Genomic DNA, 23,732 nt, shown 5'->3' with positions numbered 1-23,732 from the left:
AGAGCTCTGCCCTGATGGTGTCCCGGACCCCTGGAGTTGTTTAGGACAACTGTGTTGGCTGGGTCGGCAACAAAACAGCCCAACCTTGGAAAGGAAGGTTTTCTGACTTCTCGGGAGAGTCAGGCCTGGAACTGCTTCAGCAAGGAAGGGTATCCTGACTCTTCAGGAAGGTCAGGATATATACCTAGTATGATGGTATGATGGGGGATGGTTTCCCCGCAGGACACAGCAATCTTGCTCCTCTCCTGGAGAGCCACAATCTCTGGCTCAGTGTTACCAGCTCTTTCTCTCTCAGTCCACTATGGGACGTCCCATAAAGGTTCTACTGTTCAGCTCCCCCTTGCTCAGTCCTCTATGGGACGTCCAATAAAGGTTCTACTGTTCAGCTCCCCCTTGCTCAGTCTACTATGGGACGTCCCAGCAAGGTTCTTGTGTTCAGCTGTCAATGAAGGCCTTCACCCAATACTCTTTTGAGAAAGAGGTTTATTTAGGAAGGAGGAGTCCAGGAGAGTAGCTGCCTCTACCAGGGTGGAGAGAACAGCTCACAACTGACCCGCCAGGGCAGTTTATATAGGATGTCTGGAGGCAGAGTCAACTGTGATTGGTTAGTTTATTTTCTGCCCAGGTATTCACCAGTTTTGTGAGCAAGGGGCAGAGCTGGCCCTGATTTCAGGGCCAAACTGTGTTTTTTTCACTGGCCTTTCTTGGCTTTTTGACACTACCTCTAAGGCCAGGACACATATCTTTCACTGACTCTGATTCTAGGGGCCAAGAGTGTTATTTTGGTACTAGTCTCAGAGTCAGGGCATATTTCTTGGGTTCTGGGTTTGGGAATAAAGTGTTCATTTCTCTGGCTCAGGTCCCTGGTCCTGGGCCCTAGGGCCAGGATTCTACTGTCCTACTCTGTGATTGGTTGATTTCACAATCAGTTGGACAGGGGCAGAGATGGCTCTGATCTGAGTTAAACTGTGTTTCTCTCACTGGCCTTATCTGAGCCATCCTTCCCTAATTCTGGGCTCCAGGGTCAGGGTGAGTTTCTCTAGCCAGCCCCTTTTCCCTACAACCGGGATGTAAGCCTGCCTTTGAATCATTATGGTCAGTCTAGTTTGGTTTCCTATATCCACTTCTTATGATGAGCTTACAGCAGAAGTGTTTTGAGTCCAATATTTTTAGGAACAAGATGTTGCCTTTAGTGCCCATGTGACACTGCTTCTTTCTCTCTTCTGTCCCCTCCTACCTCTCTGTCTTCTCTTTCCTTCTCTCTTCACCCCGACCCTCTGTTGTGCTATGTGTGTAGGCACAGGGAAGACTCAGAGGCCATCAGGATATAATCCTGCCTTCCGGTCATTTACAGTCAGTCCAGTTTTGTTTCCACGTCCTACACTGAGCACACAGCAGAGGTGCTTTGAGTCCCTTATTTTTAGAGTCAAGGTGTTCCTTTAGGGCCCATGTGACACTGCTTTTTCTCTCTTCTCTTCCCCTCTTCCCTCTCTGTCTTCTCTTTCCTTCCCTACCCACAGCTCCTCTCCCTTTCTACCCTTCTCCTTCTGTTTCTCTCTACTCCCCCTCCCCCCACCCAATGTATCTCAGGCTGAGTTCTTCTTTTGTTGTTTTTAGGGTCACAGTTTCATTGTGTAACAGTCCTAGCTGTCCTGGAACTCGATTCTTAGACCCGGTCCTCCTTGAACTCAAGAGATCTGCCTCTGCCTCTGCCTCTGCCTCTGCCTCTGCCTCTGCCTCTGCCTCTGCCTCTGCCTAAAAAAAAAGATTGCAACCCTAACAAGAATGTCAGGTGTGACCATTGAGGAATTGTGGCATTGAAGTCAAGGGAGGTGGTGCGAGGGCACCCAGAGGGGCAAGGGTCCTACTATGAGCAGAGTGATCAGCAGAAGGAGTTTCATCCTGAGTGTGTGAAGAACTCTCTTTATAGGTCTGTATGTAATCCTAACACTTGGGAGGTTGAGGCAAGTCTTGACTAGAATGTTGAGTTGGAGGACATCCTGACCCAGAATTATATACTACTGTAAATAATAATAATAATAATAATAATAATAATAATAATAATAATAATAATAATGGCTGGAGAGATGGCTCTGCAGTCAGGAGCACTTGATGAGCTTGTGTGGGATCCAGGCTCAGATCCAGCAGCCATGAGGCAGCTCACAACTGTCTATGACCCCGGTTCTGGAAGATCAGACGCCTCCTCTGGCCACTGTAGGCACTGCTCACACTCAGGTTACAGAAATACATGCAGGCAAAGGTTTCATATACATAAAATAAAAGTCAATGTTTTTTAAAAGGAAAAGAAAAATCACATTGTCACGGCACCTTAGGCCCAAGGAAATGGGTGCCAAGGCGATATGGCAGAAACAAGAAGGGGCTTCATTGGCTGAGAAGGTGACTGTAGTGGAATTTTTTTCAAGGAGTCATCTGAGTTGACCTAGAGGGTAAAAGTGCCAGCTGTTGTGAACATGGGGTGAGCAGGGAACCCCAACCCACAGGCTATTAGACCCCAACAGGAACCCCAAACCAGAACTTCAGGTGTGACCATTAAGAAGCTGTGCATTGAAGACTTGGGAGATGGTGGGCACTTCAGGTGTGACCAGCAGGGTCTGAACGTTAAAGACAAGGGAGATGTGGGGGCACTCAGAGGGGACAAGGGTCCTAACTGTGAGCAGAGTGACCAGCAGAAGGAGTTTCATCTTGAGTGTGTGGAGGACTCAAGTGACTTCTCTTTAGAGTTCTGTAGCTGTGCTCTGACAGTGTCCAGTCAGCACACAGTGCCTGTGACTACTGTGTGTGTAGCACAGAAGTAGAATATGTGCACCCTCACACACAGTCCCGACCTGCAGAGCTGCTGTAGATGGTGACAGAGCCTGAATCAGTGCTGTCACAGAGACAGAGAAAGGGCTAGCTCAACACCCCAACCAGCTCAAGTCAGTGACTGGAAAAGTGCCAAGTCCCTCTCCTGTGAATTCTTTGACGTCATGAGAGGGTATAGACATTGCTCCTGGAGTTGTGTGTGAGGGATGCTGATAGTGATTTGTGGTCCCTGGGAGGAGTAGGTGGCCCTAACAATCCTCCATGTTAACTGTCTAAACTACATGTTAAGTCTGTCCCAAGAATCTGACACAGCCTCTGAGGTATATCCAGTTACATATTCAATCTTCAATTAATTAACCAATTATTAATGTGTGCTGTTTGTGTGAAAGAGAGACAGAGACAGAGAGAGCACTTGTGTGCACATGTGGAGGTCAGAGAAGAACTCTGTGGAGTCAGGTCTCTCCTTCTTCCTTTAAATGGGGTCCAGAAATCAAACTCAGTTCAAGAGACTTGTATGGTAGGCTAGTACTTACTAATCCACACACTTCATTAAAAACTAAAAAAGTAGGCAGATGGTGGTGGTGGTGGTGGTGGTGGTGGTGGTGGTGGTGGTGGTGGTGGTGGTTGAATGCATGCATTTAATGTCAATACTCAGGAGGCAGAAGAAGGTGAATATCTGAGTTTTATGATAGCCTGGTCTACAAAGTGAATTTAAGGAAAGCCTGAGATACACAAAGAAACACTGTCTAAAAACAAAAAAAAATAAAAAATAAAAAGACAGACAGCTGTAGCAGGATTCTTAAAAGTTCTTATTAATAAAATCAAACCCAAGGCCAGTTATTGGGGTCAATGCTGGTAGATCAGAGAGACAGAACAAGCCACAGCTATCTCACCTTGCCAGTTCCTCAGGTGGTCCTGTTTCCTCAGACTGGAAGCTTCTGTGTCCTCATCCCAATGGCTCTTAGCTGAACTGCTGCTTCAAAGCTTGAATGCTTAACCAGCCAAAATCTTCTAGTTTCTGATCCTCACGCCTTATATACCTTTTTGCTTTCTACCACCACTCCCTGGGATTAAAGGCTGGCTTTCTGGGATTAAAGGTGTGTGTCACCATGCTTGGCTATTTCCAATGTGGCCTTGAACTCACAGAGATCCAGAGGGATTTCTGTCTCTGGGATGCTAGGATTAAAGGCGTGTGCTATCACTGCCTAACTAGTGGCTTGTCTGTTCTCTGACCCCAGGTAAGTTTATTAAGGTACACAATATTTTGGGGAACACAATACCCCCACAGACAGCAAATGCCTTCACAACAGATGTGTCCATAGGCCAATATGATGCAGGCAATCCTTCAGCTGAGGCTCTCCCTACCCAGTGTGTGAAGCTGACAACCAACCATTGCAGGGGCTGGAGAGATGGCTCAGCACAGAAGAGCACTTTCTATTCTTCCTGAGAAACAGGGTTCAGCTCTGAGCAACCACATGGTGGCTTGTGAACAATGTCTGCAGGCCCAATGCCCTCTTGTCTCTGTGTTTGACCATCTGTCATGTACCCTGTAACTTAGCATCCTAGCACCTCTTTTTCCACACTACTCACCTCTTCCCTGGATACAAACCATGTAGGGTGACTTGAGTTGGTTTTCTTGATACTGAAGATTCCTCTACGGTTCCAGCAGGACTCTGGACAGCCACTCCCAGCTACTACCAGTCACTGCGCCTGCGCAGGCAACTGCAGCTGCACCTGTTGCTCACCAGGCCTGACATTGGGAGGGGTGAGACCTGAGTTTGAGTCATGGGTGGGCATGAGGTTGGGGGTGAAAAGGCTGAGGACTGGGCAGCTGTTCACTATAGGAAAAGAGAGATCCACATAGCCTGTTGCCAATGAGACATCTCATCCCTAAATCCTATTGATCAGGGAATTGGAGATTAACCTGGCTTCACCTAGGGTTGAGGGATAGAGAAAGGTAGAGGAGACAAAGTATTCTCTTTTATGTGTTCAAAAAGTTAGGCTGCTGTGTACTTTACTGGGACACTTATCCTCTGACGTGTATTTAGACACAGTGGAGATTCAAAGGTCACCAGAATGTAATCCTGCCTTCAGGTCATTTACTCTCAGTCCAGTTTGGTTTCCTATATCCAACTTCTTATGATGAGAACACAGCAGAAGCGCTTTGAGTCCAGTATTTTTATGGCCAAGATGTTCCTTTAGTGCCCATGTGACACTGCTTATTTCTCGCTTCTCTCTTTCCTCCCTCTCTGACTTCTCTTTCCTTTCCTCCACACCTCTCCCCTCCTTCCCCCTTCTGTTTCTCTCTACCCACTATATATCTCAGGCTGAGTTCTTCTTTTGTTGTTGTTTTTAGAGATGAGGTATCTTTGTGTTATAATCTTGGCTGTCCTGGAATTCAATTTTCAGACCAGGCTGTCCTTGAACTCAAGAGATCTGCCTCTGCCTCTGCCTCTGCCTCTGCTGCTGCCGCTGCCTCCCATGTACTGGAATGGAAGGCGTGGCCAGGCTCATCACCCACTCTTCAAGGTGCTTCATTAAAGACAATGTCTTTCCCATTATCCTGAAGCTTCCATGGCTAGACGAAATGATGTCCTCTGAGGATCTAGTTATGTTCAGTAGACAAAGAATAAAATCACCACAGAGGAGCTCTTTCCATGGGTGCTTATTAGAGGACACACTGTGTAGTGAAGACAGCCAGACAGGCAGGGATGGAGTCCAGTAACTGAGATGACAAATCTAACAGCCATTGCCTTTGTATTGCTTATTGTATGGAACCTGGGAGAAGCAGGTGACAGCTTCATGGTCACAGTGGCAGATGAAGGCCTCACAGGGGTTGTTTTTGTTTGCAGAGAAACAAGAAAAGAAGTTGAGAGGAGCCCATACCCTTCTCACTACATATTATGACCAAAAGAAACCAGTGGTCCTCCCATTGGTGCAGACTCAGGGTTGAGAGACAAAGCACACAAAAGGGCATTCAGTTGTCCAAATCACTGGAACACATGATAATAAGAACATTAGTTGTTGTGACTGGGGAGATGGCACAGTTGGTAAAGTAGTTGACATACAATCATGAGGGCCTGACCTAGGATGCCCAGAGACCATGGAAAAAGCAAGGTGTGCTTGGGGCATCTGTAACTCTATTGGGAAGTGGGGAGCACAGATACCCAAACTTGTTGGATGGTCAAGGTATCTAAAGGTGTGTGTCACATTTAGTGGGAAATCCAGCATCTAAAGACATGGTGGACAGTGACTGAAGAAGACACGGGATGCAAACTCATTCCTACACATAAAAATTAACACATTTAATCCTAAAACCAGGAAAATTACATATACCAACTACCTCTTCTAAAATTATATGATTTAAGACAATCTGTTGGGGACCGACTCCGGACAGCTGTGTCTTGAACCTGTGTTACCTTCCACGATTTATCAAGCCTTGTGTAAATAGGAGGCTTTTAGTCTAACCTAGGAATGTAGGATTAAATAAAATTCTTGGAGCCTATACTAAATCAGCTAGCTGCAGGGGCCTGGGACCAAAGCGACCTCCTGCTGACCCTCCCTTAGGAATTTTCTTTGTCCTCTCCTCACTCCTCCTGCTCCCCCTCCCTACCTGAAGCCCTGTTTATAAGCTCTAACACCCAGTCAATAAACGTGACCTTGACGCAACTCAGACTGACTCTGTCTTTCTTCACGTGCTTGGTCTCCTTTCCCTCTCGCCCCCCATTGATTCTCAGGTGTCCCCTCCTCGAGACCATCGAATAACCTGGCCTGCTGGACGGGTTAAGTGGCGCCCAAACGTGGGGCTCGAGGCATGGTGGCTCACTACTGGACGGCAAAGAGAAAACGGGGTCTGGCCAGACTTACTAGGGTAGAGGTGCCCCAACAGCATCACTCGTGCGCCGTGGGAAACCTTGAGGTATGTGCCGTTCATCAATCAATGGGTAAAGTACTCTCTAAAGAGGCTTCCTTCATTAAGGAAATGAAGATTTCAGGGAGAGGGGAATAAGAGTCAAAAAGAAAGAAAGAAAAAAGATTTAATTAAGTTTTTCTGTTTCGTGGAAGAAAAATGTCCCTGGCTGGTTATTAATGGCCCAGGCATCCACCCTTTGACGTGGAATAAAGTTGGAAAGGATATCAATAGCTTACTTAAGGACTGAGAGAACATCCTCGATGCATTCTTTAGTTTCTATGGAGTAATCAGAGATGTTTTAAAGGATTCAGAAAAAGATAGTAGGGTGTCACATCTTCTGGCACTTGCTGAGGACCTATTAAACGATGTGTCCGTCCCAGAAGACGGTAAGAGTGAGGTTGCCACAAATCACATTGAACAAAAGACCAAAAGACCCCACCGTGACCCTCAAGGGTCCAGAGGTTTATTGACATCTACCGGTAAGAGCGCTCTCTGTCTTGTCTCTGTCTCTGTCTTGTCTCGTTACGTTTTGTGCCAGTCGTCTGATTTGTACTTTGCAAGCTCTCACTGGGACAGATGTGTCTGGACAGTGATCCTGGGAGGGAAAGAGAGACGTCTCATTCCCTGATTTGGGCAAGGGACCCCCTAGTCCCGAGCCATTTGGGGCCACCTCAGTAGTGACCATTTGATTTTAGGTGTCTCCTCCAGGGAGTATTCAGGAGAGGAGCATCTTTGGGTACCTTCCCCCATGGTGGGAGGAAGTGCCACTTTGTATTTTGTCCTGCGAAGACATTGTTAGAGCCATTTTGTGGGGGTTTTTTTGTATGTTTTATTGTGGTCATTGTTACTTTACACTCTGTTTCTCTTCCAAGAAATAAGGTGCATGTCTGACTAACAGGGATGTGAAAGCCCCCTGATGTCTGTTTGATCAAGGACAGAGATCCTCGAGTCTGGATTGTTTTTGGTGTGATTGAGCCTGTAGGGTCACTCTCCACAGAGCACATCAGGCTGTCATTGTTCTTGGAGCTCTGTTGGTTGTCTCGTTGGGGCAAAGTTTTTCTTTCGTTGGCCTTGGTCTTGTGTGTAGTATGTTAACTGTTCTCATTGTTGACTTGACTGTGACGGACGCTATGGGACAGTCCCCTTCTTCTCCACTAGACCTTTGCCCAGCCCACTGGAGGGATGTGGGAGCCACAATCGAGGGGCTTGCTTGCTGTTAGTGAGGCCATCATCATCTCAGTGCTGATGTTCTGGTACTTGAATTGTCTGTGTAAATGTCATCTGTTTCTGCTACTCACCTCCCTTATTTTCCTGGGGAGAAAGAGAGAGAGGCACAGGGAGGGCCACATCCCTCCCTCCCTAGCTCTCTTGCTATCAGGACTGCAGGCAGCTGGCTGCTCTCACGAAGGTGGGGGTGCGTGCTCTGGGTACAGGCGGGCTAAGATTCTCATGTCCTGCTCTGGACAGGGCAATGGCTGCCTGCAACTGACAAAACCCTGTGAACACTGAACAGAGAATCTGACTTTAGTCAGAGGAGTTAACAAAAACTTTTTTTCAGGAACACTGGCAGCCAAGGACATACTTTATGACCACTGCTCCCCCTCCCTTCCTTTACTGTGATAACTTCAAGGTCTCTTCTGCCAGCTAGGAATTTCTCTTGTTAAGCCTTCTCTGTCCTGATTGTGAAACCTCAGTAACCCACACACACACTTCATCCCCTACAGACAAAGAGAAGCTAAAACCAGGATTCTTAAATGTAGATAAGAACTTAGATGCCTTTTTCCAGGTGGCTTTATCAACTACAGAAACTTAAGAAAACACAGAGTTAGGATATATGACCATCTGACAGAGACTAAGTGGTCATAAAACATCCCAAACTCCCCAAACTCCCCAAACCTGGGAGACAGCTCATAAAACCCCTAAACACAGTTGCTAAACCAAATGAGAAATAAAGATAACATGAAAAACTACTGATTGTACCTAAAGAGGGATAGGGGCGGTGGGAGATGAATTATGTGGTCTGTATTAGCCTCACAAAGAAAGGTATGTGCTCCTTCCAACCTCCCTGCTGTGTGTGAGAGGTTTGGAACTAGCCCCCCTGCCGAGGCTTGTAAACTTCATTTAAATAAACCTTGCTTTTGCCTTTTGTACCTGAGGTCTCCGGTGGCTTCTTTGGGGACGCGATCTGGGCATAACACTGATATTGCTTAAAAAAAGAAATGTTAAATTACCAGTTCAAGATACTGAGGAAATTATGCTTTTGTTTCCACAGGAAAAATAAAAATTTACATGGGTTTTGGTCATTTGAGTTCAATGTGTTACAAATACTTGCCATCTTTAAGAAAATTGGTTCAAATTATTGTTGGTTAAAATAAAAGTTTAAATAAATGATTTTTTGACTTGAGGAGGCAGTTTAAGATGTAAACATTTAAAGGCTTAAGCATGTCATGAGGGTTTAAAAAATATAATAAAACTTTAAGGTCTAACTTTAAAGTTTAAGTAAACATGTTTCAGATTTCTTTCTCTTGCTATTCTGCTGTTACATGGAGACTCCAAAGGGTCATAGTTTTAAAAATGTCTGTCTATTCTGCAGGTATGAATGAAAATGTGGCCACATGTATGTTTGGTTTTGAATGTCTGAGTTTGCATGCATGTTCTTCTGTGTCAAGGAATACAAGTTAATACTAGTCATCTGGCTATCCAGATACTAGTTTAAAACATAAACGGTTCTATTTAAATAAAAATAAACTGAGAGGTATATTTGACTAATATATCTATAGGGAAACAAATTAGCCTGGTCATTATTACCAAACTTAGGGATACTTTCAAGATTAGGCCTAGACTTGTTTGGCTCAGATACATTTAATAGATAATGGTCCTCAAACCTGTCAATGATCTGATGAATATGACATTTAAATTATTTGATTAAAAACTTACTATCGGAAACAGAGACTCCTAGCTCCCCAGCTCCTAGCAATGACTCCCAAGGTCTCCAAAGAAGATATGGAATGACAAGAAGATGCCACCTGAATTGCGAACGACACTGACCACAGGGCAGGATGCCCCAATGCAACGCCTGCCTCCAGGACCCAGCCCAGACTGTGGACAAGTAGTAGGACACTGTCAGTCTTCCGTGTCCCTATTCCACAGAAAAGGGACTCTGCCTTATGTGCTTGATGGTGGTAGAAGATTGATGTTGTTCTGACTGGTACCTCTAATGCTATAGAGACCTGGGTAGGGATTGATCACTGTAATTTATAGGATTGGAAGCTTCTTGGTCTGCACTCAGATATAGTTTATCCTTCTCAGATTTCTGATAGTACTGATGGTTAGGCTAGCTCTAACTTTGTCAGCATGGCAGCATCAACCAGATCCTTCTGCAAGGCCATAGCTAGCATTTTAGCTCACTTTAAAAGAAAATGTTCTAAGATATAAAACGTTAAATAAATTATAAAGGTTTGGATATGAGTCTAAAATAAGATATGTTTCAGATTACTCTCCTGTTCTATGGTTCAGAGCTTAACATTTAGGAGTCCTGATGAGCTGATAGAGCAATGACCACTTACTGTTCAGTCACAAGCTCAACATTTTGGATTTGTTTTAGATGTCATCTAGATATATCTAAATGTAAACCTAAAAGTGCTTTTCACCAGGCTTAAAATCTCTGTCTAATTTATACCTGGCATTCTGGACAGAAGAAAAATGCCCAAATTTGTAGTTCTTGTTGGGACTCAAAGGTATAAGTCTACTTCTGCTGTTTTACAGATACCCATTATCTGCTTTGTCTACAATATGGATTTCAGTACAGATTGGTAATACTAATGTATCTAAAACTTTTATGTCATTCTGCAAAAAGGCCTCAAAGGATCAAAAGAGTCATAAAAACATAGACCCACTCCACAGAGGTTGAAAGAACCCCAGATAAGTATTCCTAAAGATGGTATTTTTCCTCTCTCCTGGTCTTGGGATTAGTGCTTTCCCCATTACTAAGGGTATGGACCTAAGGTTTCAAATAAGTTCATAAATTTTAACCTCTGTTCCTAGTTTAAATCTGTCTCAACAGATTTCTACTTGGCTGGCAGACACCTCCAAGTTTCAGTTCCTGACTCCACTGCTCCAGACGACTGTGGGCTCCAGAAGTGCTAAAGGCTAACGTGGACCAGCCCAGCTAACATGATTCTTCTCTGTCACTATGGTGTCAGGCAGCTACATGCTACTGACAAATGCCCCCTGCCCAGTCTTTGACCAGCTTTTCAGCCTTTTAGGGGAGGGGCCCTGATAACCACGCCCCAATGCCAGCTTGAAGCAGTTCCAGAAAGAAAATACATCGTCCCATTTTCCTTGTTCAAAAAAGGCTGAAATGCTGGGTCAAAAGAAAACTCCCTGACATAGAGACAAGATGGCTAATTGTACATGAACTATGCATGGCCATTACAGGCCATGAGTTACTAAAATAGGCCATAAGGTACCTAATGCAATACCATAATTTTTTTTTTTTTTGGTTTTTTTCGAGACAGGGTTTCTCTGTGTAGCTTTGCGCCTTTTCCTGGAACTCACTTGGTAGCCCAGGCTGGCCTCGAACTCACAGAGATCCGCCTGGCTCTGCCTCCCGAGTGCTGGGATTAAAGGCGTGCGCCACCACCGCCCGGCTGCAATACCATAATTTTAAGATTAAAATTTGCCAAAAAGAAAATGGGGGAGTGAAAGACTCTAGCCCTTCAGGCTTACACCCCCAAGCCTCAGAAAAAGAGAAAACTTCAAGCACCAGAAAATGAAAAACTAAAAATCTAGTCCCAAGAGCAACCTGACTCAGCCATTGTTCAATCTCCCCTGCAACCATATAACAATGTAAAGAGATGGACATTCAGGCCCGGCGGCAGCCCACAGAGGTGGACAGGCCACGCGGCGGAGACAGGCGGATGCAGGTCGGCGACTCGCGGAGGTGGACAGGCCCAGTGGCAGCAGCCGACAGGGACATACAGGCCCAGCGGCAACCGGCAGAGACATACAGGCCCGGTGGCGGCCCGCAGAGGTGGATGGGCCCCCGGCAGCAGTGACAAGCAGAGGTAGGTAGGCCCGCGGTGGCAGCCGGCAGGAACATACAGGCCCGTTGGCAGCCCACAGAGGCAGACAGACCCAGCGGCAGTTGACAGGGACATACAGGCCTGGCGGTTGAGACAAGTGGACATAGGTGGGCCTGTGGCGGCGGGCGGCAGGAGTGGACAGGCCCGGGGACGGAGAGGGGCGGACGCAGCTTGGAGCGGGGATGCCCCTGGCCCCAACACCTGGGGAAGAGGCTATCTCCGTGGGTCAAAACCAGGGCGAGTCTGGCCACTCCTTCTGGGGACAACCCAGGGCCCAGCTGCTGATCCTGTGAAACCCAACAACTTGGAGGTGTTGGTGAGACTACCCTGCTCAGCTGAAACCCATCTGGGAGAGGATTCAGATGCCTACAGTTGGAAGTCTGAAGAAACAAGATCAGCTGAGGAGTTGACAAATGAACAAAACGTGACCCGGGAACACAGAAGAAGGCACTACCCAGCCACTAAACCAGATCACCAGAATCATAAGTATATAATTCACCGACTGAAATCAGCTGTCCCTGAAGAAACAGCCCAATAGCACCAATTTAACCAAGAACCCCTACTAAACCAAGACTAAAAATTAGAACAAGAGAGGCACTCTCAGACACAGACACCACCTGCACCGCACAGAGGAAAAGATGAGTAGACGCCAGCACAAAAATACAGGCAGTAACATAAAGACCTATATGGCAACATCAGAACCTAGTGATTCTACACCTGCAAGACCTAAACATACCATGACAGAAGAAACAGAAGAAATCAACCCTAAAAATGACTTGAAGAAGATGATAGAGGCCCTTAAAGAAGAAATAAAACATTCCCTCAATGAGGAAATAAAAACTTTCCTTAAAGAGGAAATGAAAAACTACCTTAAAGAGGAAATAAAAACTTTCCTTAAAGAGGAAATGAAAAACTCTCTTAAAGAGGAAATAAAAACTTCCCTTAAAGAGGAAATGAAAAACTCCATTAAAGAGGAAATAAAAAACTCCCTTAAAGAAATGGAAGAAAAAACGAACAAAAAATGGGAAGAAATCAAATCAAGCCAAGAAAAAGCAATTAAACAGATGAAAGAAACATTCCAAGATCTGAAAAATGAATTTGAGACAATAAAGAAAACACATGCTGAGGGAATGCTGGAAATAGAAATCCTGACAAAACGAACAGGAATTACAGAAACAAGCATAACCAACCGATTGCAAGAGATGGAACAGAGAATCTCTGATACTGAAGACACGATAGAGAAAATAGATGAGACAATAAAGAAAACACATGCTGAGGGAATGCTGGAAATAGAAATCCTGACAAAACGAACAGGAATTACAGAAACAAGCATAACCAACCGATTGCAAGAGATGGAACAGAGAATCTCTGATACTGAAGACACGATAGAGAAAATAGATTCGTCAGTCAAAGAAAACACTAAAGACAAAAAAGTCGTAACACAAAACGTCCAGGAAATTTGGGACACCATGAAAAGACCAAACCTAAGAATAATAGGGATAGAAGAAGGAGAAGAATACCAACTCAAAGGCACAGAAAATATATTCAACAAAATCATAGAAGAAAACTTTCCTAACCTAAAGAAAGAAATACCTATGAAGATACAAGAAGCTTACAGAACACTGAATAGGCTGGATCCAAAAAAAAAGTCCCCTCGCCACATAATAATTAAAACACTAAACACACAGAACAAAGAAAAAAATATTAAGAGCCGCAAACGAAAAAGACCAAGTAACATATAAAGGTAAACCCATCAGAATAACACCAGACTACTCAATAGAGACTATGAAAGCTAGAAGATCATGGACAAATCTCATGCAGACACTAAGAGACCACGGATGCCAACCCAGACTATTATACCCAGCAAAACTCTTAATCACCATAGGCGGAGTAAACAAAATATTCCAGGATAAAACCAGATTTAATCAATACCTGTCCACAAACCCAGCCCTACAGAAAGCACTAGAAGGGAAAATTCAACCTAAAGAAGCTAAACACATCCATGAAAAATCAAGCAATAGATAATCCCACACCAACATACACCACAGAAGGACAACACAACACAACACAACACAACCACAAAAAACAACAAGAATTAACAATCACTGGTCATTAATATCCATCAATATCAATAGTCTCAACTCACTTATAAAAAGACATAGGCTAACAGAATGGATAAGAAAACAGAACCCATCCATCTGCTGCATACAAGAAACACACCTTAACTTCAAAGATAGACACTACCTCCGAGTAAAGGGCTGGGAAAAGGCTTTCCAAGCAAATGGACCTAAGAAACAAGCTGGTGTAGCTATCCTAATATCTAGAGAAAAAGGATGTTTCAAAAGAGAAGAAGTCTTGTGGCAATGCCTCAGTGGTCCAGGTAACTACCAGAACTCGGAAATCCGCGACGGAGACTAAGGCAGCAGAGATCTAGAGTGGAGTGCTGAGTTCTGGCAAACAGCTGCATCTTTCTTCCAGTAAGTACCTAAACAGGGCTGATGTGAATTATGTAAAGTCCAGATTTTAAGAATCATACTCTCTCAGGGATCTCCACAAACTAGTGGGTGTCCTCCCTCACTGCCCCTGTGAGACAGTCTCTGTACGGGAGAGGCCTTACGTGACTTTGTCTCTGGTGTTCCTCTGGGGACATCTGTGTGAGAAACTGTATGCTCCAGAACCAGCTCTCATGTCCTTTGGCCAATGCCGGAGTGTGAAATAGTCCAACGTGGGAAACAAAAGATGATCCCAATCGGGAATCGTGACATTTTTTTTTTTTTGGATGATGGTTATGTTCTGTTTTGAAATAACCTCTGTGTATTTCATTTATTTTCTTTTACCTGGCGATCTCTGAGCAGGCTTCAGATTTTGACAGTTGATGAAAGATAAGACAAGCATTAATGTGTGGGTGAAAAGCTTGGTGAAATTCTGAGTGAAGTTTTAGTTAAAGTTGGTTGAACTTGGGATTGACTGGGAGGCCAAAGATTTAAAAAGCAGAAGATTCTCTCAAGACACAAGTCGTGTGATAATAGTGTGTTTTGTGTGTGTGAATGAGAATTTGTAAATGTTGAATTCTAGGCTTCGACAATCATTGTCAGTGCAGATCAAGCTGCAAGTATTTTTTCAAATATCTTAAGTTATATTTTCTTTTTCAGAGCTGCTTCTTATTTGGGGCTCCTTTTTTTTTAATTGAGGCGTAATTCATAAAAGGGTATATTGTTTTGATGAGACTTTTTACAACTGTGGCTGGATGTCTTTCTTTAGTCTTCCAAGAAGGGCCATTTTACTTTTTTAGAGTTACTTTTTAAAGTCATGAGGTCAACAACTTGGACTACTATGCATGTAAGTGCTAATGCAAATTAAAACCCAAGTTGACCTCCAGCAGCAATTCATTCTATGTTGACAGTGAGAGAACACTTTGCCTGTTAGGATACTGTTACTCGTGGACTGAAATGCTCAAGAAACCCCTCCCCCTATTTTGTTTTTTGCAAAAATCAAGGTATATTCTAGGGTTTCCTGGTTGACCTCAACAGATAAACTGAGATAATAGTCTTAGTTCAGAAATGATCTGAATGTAGATTTACAGTCTACATGTACAGCTGGCTAAGTGAGATCACTTTCACAGTTCTGCATGTATCCCATCGGCTCCCCATTAGTCACTGAACTCTTAAAACTGGTATTGTAACATTATCACAATGTTTTGCGCCAATTTTATAAACTTTACAGTGCAATATGTGTTCCTTTTCTGAGGCAAACCAAAGGTATATTTCTCAAGGTTCTGCTGCTATCAGCAGCGTTGATGGAGGATTTTTTATACATTTGTAATAGATAGAAATAAACCAGAAAGAAAGAAGAAAAAGAAAGTGGTGGAGGAAAAAGTGAACACTGCAAGAATACTCAAAAGGGCTGAGAGTTGCAAACGCCAAGAATGGCTTTGCATAGTAAATGGAATAGAACAGCTCTGAACTATAGCTTACTTTTCCTGGTTTGGTCTGACAGAATGATTGAATGCTTTTGTACAAAAATCAGAGCCTTAAAAACAAGGATTTGGTGAGATTGTAAAATGGTGTGCCACTTTGGCAAAACAGTTTGGTGGTTGGTCAAAATGCAAAACACTGTTACTCTGTTACTCAACAATTCTACCCTTAGGAATAAATCCTCAAACTACTGAAAATGTGCACCTATGAAACATGTACATGAAAGTTTACAGCAGTGTGTTGCTAATAGTAAAAAAGTTAAAACAACTCAAATAGCTATCAAATACTGGAGAGAAATAAAATGTGGCTTATTCATACAATAGAATATTATTAAGACATAAAAATGAATGAGAAACTGACAGATTAAATGACTTTGGTGAACCTTCATAATTTCATTTGTAGATCTTTCCATTTCTAATTTATAAATACATTTGGGTTTATAAATTATAAATGTACTGCCTCCTGTCAACATTGTATACTTCTATTTGATGATTTCTGTGTCAAACATTATATGGAAATGTTTCCAAGTATTTTCTGTATTAACTGTGAATGAATAGAACAAAATAAAAAAAAATAAAAAAATAAAAAAAGAACAACACCCACATTCCCAAGAGATTGGGTCTGGGTGGGTTTTGGTTATTCAATGGTTAATGAATATTTGTCATTGTTTATGGGGGTTGGTTACAAATTGTTATTGGTCTTAATAAAAAAAAAGACTAAACAAAAGAGTTAAATTCAACAATCTCTTTCTAAAGGAAAAAAGGGGGAAATAATATAGAAATGATGAGATAAAAGGGTAGATTATTGAATCTACTTTAATCCAAAAAACAACTATTAATCTCAAAATATTTTACATTGTTATGGATTTTAATTTATTGACACAAATTTCAAGTTATTTTTGCTATGTTATATGTATCTTCCTACTCTTATTTGGGATATTGTGCTTATGCAACTCATTTAAACATGTAACATATAATTAAAAATACAGATTAATAGTCTATAATGTTTATAATAGTCAAACTTATGCCAGGTATATTTTCAAGGTCATAAACAGATATTTAAATTAAATGGCCTTCAAACTCTTCAAAGACCTACAGAATATGGCATTTAATATGTTTAATAACCTAAGGCTTTTCATGACAGTGAGACAAGTCAGCTCCTGGCAGCACCAATTTACTTCAGAGAAGATAATGGGCATCAAAGAACCTCCATATGTAGTTTGCTTTCTTTATGGCAAAAGCTAGCCATTTGGACAAAGAAACTGCCCTTGCCTCAATTACTGACTAAGTATACTGTCCAAACTGGACCAGCAGGATACAAAAGAAAATGACTGCCAAACTTTGCCAAGACAAGACAGTCCTTCAAAATTCCTTGCTTCTCAGAAATGTCTAACAGATATACCAGGCCTGTATGCCAAAGTTGGATGCCCCAATGTTATAGAAGAACCTAGGGTGACTGTCCAGATGTCCTTGTCTTTAGATAACATTACAGCCTTCTGGGGTCTGATGGAGTTGAGGACCAGATAGTCATAGTTAAAGTTTTCTTTAATTATGATGAAAGGTAAATTAGGTATAAAACTTTAGAGTCACAAAGATAAGATAAATAACAGAGTATTTTCTCTAAATTTGCCAAATACAAATGGACTGGATATTGTAACTATAATTCTTACTTAATAATTGTTTTTGTTGTATTTAATTTTACTATGTTAAAATTAAAACCTTCCTTTTTAATTAGACAAAAAGGAGGAAATGTTGTGGAATAATCCTTTTGCACACTGATTTTGTACAAAGATTTGTCACTTGAACTGGTTTAATAAAAAGCTGACTGGCCAGTAGCCAGGCAGAAAGTATAGATGGGACAACCAAACTAAGGATGCTGGGATGAAGAAGGGTGGAGAGGAAGCAGGGTGTGTAGAAAATGAGGTAATAAGCTGTGAGCCATGTGTCAGAGGGTAGATAAGAAATATGGGTTAATATAAAATGTAAAAGTTAGCCAGTAACAAGCCTGAGCTATTGGCCGATCATTCACAATTAAAAAAAAAAAAAAAAAAAAAAACAATGTAAAGAGATTTCTGCTAAGAGATGTGCTCAACTGTGACTGGGATAGTTGCAGGTGTTCCAGGAAGGACCACTGTGACCTTTGTGTAAACTCCACTCCCGCCTTGATACCCCTCCCTTGAGGTTTCAGGAAAAATGTACCTATTGAGGCAAATTACCCGTCTGTGATCACTCTGTACCCAGACCATGATCTTGTGAAACGAAATTGTATGGGAATTGTAATCTTGTGGGTTTTTCCTTTATTATCCTTTATGGGGCTTCAGTAAGATGCGGCTCTTGCTCTTAGGAGCAGGGTTTGCCCTTCTATATAGAAGCTTTAAAGAATCCCCTTGGCTTTCTACCCTGATTCCCACCCTCCTGGACCCCTGATTATTTTCCTTCTCCTTCTCATTACCTTTGGTCCCTGGGCCTTTCAGCGGTTGACTCGGTTTATCAAAAATCATATTGATTCGGCCTTACCACGACACATCTCAATTCATTATCAGAGAGTAGATTCCTAGGAGGCGGGCCAGGAGCCCCATCAAGGATTCAGATTCAGTGTCCTAAAGCCCTAACATCCCCATGGTCTTGCTAGAGAGTACTCAATGACGGGAATAGTACAGGGCCCACGCAGGAGACAACAGCTTACAGAGGTCGTTGAGATCGGCTCAAAATGGCACCTGCCATGCGTGGGAGTCCCCCTGTATAACCTAAGACAGAGGCTCTCTCAGACCTCCGCAACCCCGATCACATGGACTTGGTCCATTTTTGAGAAAAGAGGGGGAACTGTTGGGGAACGACACCGGACAGCTGTGTCTTGAACCTGTGTTACCTTCCACGATTTATCAAGCCTCGTGTAAATAGGAGGCTTTTAGTCTAACCTAGGAATGTAGGATTAAATAAACTTCTTGGAGCCTATACTAAATCAGCTAGCTGCAGGGGCCTGGGACCAAAGTGACCTCCTGCTGACCCTCCCTTAGGAATTTTCTTTGTCCTCTCCTCACTCCTCCTGCTCCCCCTCCCTACCTGAAGCCCTGTTTATAAGCTCTAACACTCAGTCAATAAACGAGACCTTGACGCAACTCAGACTGACTCTGTCTTTCTTCACGCGCTTGGTATCCTTTCCCTCTCACCCCCCATTGATTCCCAGGTGGTCCCTCCTCGAGACCCTCGAATAACCTGGCTTGCTGGACGGGTCAGTGTGGCACAGAAATGGCTCACCCAGATAAATACATAAAAACTTGAAATGTTTTTTAAAAGAGGATTTGGAATGATGTAGGTCAGTGTTCCAGAACCAAATGTCATCACTTCTAAGCTGGCTGACCCTGAGCAAGTGACCCTGCATTCCTCATCTTCCTCATCAGTGACCTCATCTATATTTTAGTGTCTACCTGATAAGGTTGTTGTGAGGTCAAATGAGACCAAGGAAATGACCACGAAATGGTGACTGTCCTTGTTACTTCCCTGTCCTTCCAAAGCCACTGAGTACCAAGTAGAACCAGGGGTCCCAGAGGGCAGACCTATGACTTCAGGGGACCTCATTCCCAGAGCAAGATTAAGAGTAGGAGCTGCTGTAGGGGTCGTTTGTGAGGAACTTGCAGTTTTCCAGCTTCTTGACCTTAGTGTAGCAGTGGTCATGAGTCTGGCAGCACCTGGAGAGAGGAAGAAACAGCTGAGGGAGCAGTATGTACCCACAGGAGGTCAGTTCTCACCTGCAGTCTTTCTCAAACATGTGAGGATGACTTAAACATGATGTTCCAGAAGAAATCATCCTCAGGCATGAAAATCTGTGATTTGTATTAAGCACATACTTATGAAAAGCAACTTCTGTGGGGTGTGGTGGTGTCTACCATTAATATGCAGAGGCAGATGGATCTCTGAGTTCAAGGCTAGTTCAAGGTCTCAGAAAGAATTATAAAATAACCTAGGGGTACACAGAGAACTCCTGTCTGGAAACAAAGAAAAATAATAAAGAAACTAAACAAAACATACAATGTTTGGTGGACATGCATGTCTCCTGCTCATGCCTCATGAGATGTCTGCTTGTGTGCTGTCCCCACCAGAACCCAGACACTCCAGTCTCCCACCAGATGGATCACTCACCTGTCTAACCCATCCACCGGAGTGCCTGAGACCCCAAGCCACAGTAGCAGCCATAGTTGTTGTAGTCCAACAAGGGATCAATGCCGGTGATGCGGGGGAGGCACTTGATCATATTTTGGAACTGTCTTGAAGCCTGAGGGCTGATGCTGTGTGCAGTAGCGCCTGAGCAAGAATGCACAGCAACTCCTTCAATCCCACTTTGAATTACCAGGGGTCTGATGCCTGCCTGCTAGCTTCCTCCTTGACTCTTACCAGTTTCTGCATCAGGAGAGCAGTAAATAGATATGTGTGTGTGTGTGTGTGTGTGTGTGTGTGTGTGTGTGTGTGTGTGTGTGTGTGTGTGTGTGTTTGCCCTCATACCAGTTCACAAGCAAGCATTAGTGGGCACTCACAAATCATGCTACACACTTGAGAACAGAGGACAGATTTAGGGAGTTGGTTTTCTCCATCCATTATGTAGATCTTGGAGACCAAACTCAAGTCATCAGGACTGAGCAGGAAGTTGTCTACCTATTTGAGACAGCATTTTCCTGTAACCCAGAGTAGCCTCTGACTCTGGAGCAACCCTCTGGCATCAGCTTCCGAGTGGTAGGATTATAAATAAACAATGCTGTACCCGGCTGGGCTGACTCACCAGCACTAAATTCATAGACATTGCCTTTTGCTTTGCTTGCCTACTCATTTCTCACTGTCAGGACAGACAGACACCACTCTGTGAGCTGCCCTGTGGTCCCTGTGTTGAGTAGCTGAGAACACTCTCCAGTCAGCATCAAGGAACAAACTGACCTCTTGGTTCAATAACACAACAACCAAACCATCTCTTGAGTTTGAAAGCTGCCCCACCCCTACTCAAGACTAGGTGAAACACTAGCCTTAGCCAGCAGTGGGATTCATCACAGTTCTAGCTGAGACATTGAGCCAGAGAAATAGTCAACACATGCCGATTGTTTTACACTGTAAGAATTAGAAGGAATCTGTTGTATGGCCATGAACAGCTCATACACAGAGATAATGGTCGGATCATCTTGTAATGTCAGCATTTGACACAACAAACTGTTCATCAGCTGAGGAGTAGGTAAATGACCAGGAATCAGTCTGCAGTGGGATCCTTGTTCACCATTAAAATGAAGGAGATCCAAGTACAGTAGTACGCACACTGTGTACTCCCAGCACTTTGGAGGCTGAGGCAGGTGATTATCTGAGTTCAAAGCCAGAATGGTCTATAGAGTGAATTCCAGGAAAACCATTGGTATTCGGAAAAAACCCTCTCATGTAAAATGCCAGGGAGTCAAGAATTGCAGCCCTAAACAACAACTTCAGGTGTGACTATTGTGGAATTGTGCATTGAAGACAAGGGAAATAGTGGGTCACCGAGAAGGGACAAGGGTCCTACCTGTGAGTAGAGTGTGTGGAGGACTCAAGTGACTTCTCTCTTTATAGTTCTGTGTGTAATACTAACACTTGGGAGGCTGAGGTAAGTCTTGGCTAGAACGTTGAGTTGAAGGACATCCTGAGCCAGAATGATATAATCCTGTGAAAAAAAATAAGGGACAGAGAGATGCCTGTGCAGTCAGGAGAACTTGTTGGGCTGGTGTTGGACCCAGGCTCAGGTCCAGCAGCCACGAGGCAGCAAACACCTGCTTATGACCCCAGTTATGGAGGATCAGACCCCTCCACTGGCCTCTGTAGGCACTGCTCACACTCAGTTCACAGACAAACATGCAGGCGAAGGGCTCATATACATAAGATAAAAGTCAATATTTTTTAAAGGAAAAGAAAAATCACATTGTCAGGGCACCTTAGGCCCAAGGAAATGGATCCAGGACAATATGGCAGAGACAGAAGGGGCTTCATTGCTTGCGTAGGTGACTGCAGTAGACATACCTAAGGAGTCATCTGAGTTGACCTAGAGGGTAAAGGTGCCAGCTGTTGTGAACATGGGTGAGCATGGAACCCCAAAGCAGAACTTCAGGTGTGATCAGCACGGCCTGACATTGAAGACAAGGTAGATGTGGGGACACTCAGATGGGACAAGGGTCCTACCTGTGAGCAGAGTGACCAGCAGAAGGAGTTTCATCCTGAGTGAGGGGAGGACTCAGTGACTTCTCTTTAGAGTCATGTAGCTGTGCTCTGACAGTGTTCAGTCAGCACACAGAACTTGTGACTACTGTGTGTGTAGCACAGAAGCAGAATGTGTGCACCCTCACACACAGTCCTGACGTGCAGAGCTGCTGTAGATTGTGACAGAGCCTCAATCAATGCTGTCACAGAGACAAAGAGAAAGAGCTAGATCATCACCCCAACCAACTCAAGTCAGTGACTGGAAAAGTGCCAAGTTACTCGCCCATGGATGCTTTGACATCATAAAAAGATATAGACATTATTCCTGGGATTGGGTCTGAGGGATTCTGATAGTGACATGTGGTCCCCAGAAGGAGTAGCTGGACTCTAAAATCCTCCATGATAACTGTATAAACTACATGCTAAGTCTGTCCCAAGCACATGACACATCCTATAAGATAGATCTAGTTACATAGTCAATCTTTAATTAATTAACCAATTAAATAATGTGGGTTGTTTGTGTGAAAGAGAGACAGAGGAATAGACAGAGACAGAGACAGAGGAGCTGTAGCTTGAGTTTTCCTGCCTGGCCCACAGTCAGGACAAATCTCTGTCGCCCGCCAGTCCCACAGGCGCTCAGACCCAACCAAGTAAACACAGAGACTTATATTGCTTACAAATTGTATGGCCGTGGCAGGCTTCTTGATAACTGTTCTTTTAGCTTAAATTAATCCATTTCCATAAATCTATACCTTGCCACATGGCTCGTGGCTTACCGGCATCTTCATTCTGCTTGTCATGGCGGCGGCTGGCAGTGACTCCTACTGCCTTCCTCTTCTTTCTTTTCTCCTCTCTGTTAGTCCAGCCTATACTTCCTGCCTAGCCACTGGCCAATCAGTATTTTATTTATTGACCAATCAGAGCAACATATTTGCCATACAGAACATCCACCAGCACAGAGCACTTGTGTGCACATGTGGAGGTCAGAGAAGAGCTCTGAGGAGTCAGGTCTCTCCTTCTTCCTTTAAATGGGTTTCAGGAATAAAGTCAGGTCAAGAGACTTGTATTGTAGGATAGATCTTACTAACCTACAAACTTCATTAAAAACTAGAAATGTAGGCAGATGGTGGTGGCGGTGGTGGTGGGGGAGTGCATGCCTTTAATGTCAACATTCAGGAGGGACAGGCAGGTGAATATCTCAGTTTGAGGCTAGCATGGTCATGGAGTGAATTTAAGGACAGCCTGAGATACATCAAGAAACACTGTCTATAAAAAACAAAAAATAAATAAATAAATAAATAAATAAATAAATAAATAAATAAATAAATAAATAAATAAATAAATAAATAAAAACGGATAGACAGCAAATGCCTGCCCAGCAGATGTGCCCAGAGGCCAATATGATGCAGGAAATCCTTCAGCTGAGGCTCTCCCTACCCAGTGTGTGAAGCTGACTATCAACCATTGCAGGAACTGGATACATGGATCTGCGCCTAAGAGCACTTTCTGCTCTTGCAGAGGACCAGGCTTCAATTCTCAGCAATCCCATTTGGCTTGTGAACAATGTCTGCTGGACCAAATCCCTCTGGCCTCTGCCTTTGACCATCTGTCATGTACCCTGAAACTTACCATCCTGGCACCTCTTTTCCCCACTACTCACCTCTTACCTGGATAACAACCATGTAGGGGTGAGTTGAGTTAGTTTTCTCCATACTCAAGATCCCCCCTACCCTTCCAG

The 23,732-nt window shown here is 43.6% G+C and overlaps 1 pseudogene; it reads right to left on the bottom strand.

Annotated features, from left to right (window-relative positions):
- Positions 1 to 4,524: 4,524 nt before the first annotated feature.
- On the bottom strand, positions 4,525 to 22,010 carry LOC143270635 (phospholipase A2-like; annotated as a pseudogene).
- Positions 22,011 to 23,732: the final 1,722 nt, after the last annotated feature.

The sequence above is a fragment of the Peromyscus maniculatus genome, chromosome 23 (assembly GCF_049852395.1).
Source record: "Peromyscus maniculatus bairdii isolate BWxNUB_F1_BW_parent chromosome 23, HU_Pman_BW_mat_3.1, whole genome shotgun sequence".
NCBI lineage: Eukaryota > Metazoa > Chordata > Mammalia > Rodentia > Cricetidae > Peromyscus > Peromyscus maniculatus.
The sequence above is the reverse complement of the archived record's forward strand: the minus strand, read 5'-3'. Positions and strand labels throughout refer to the sequence as shown.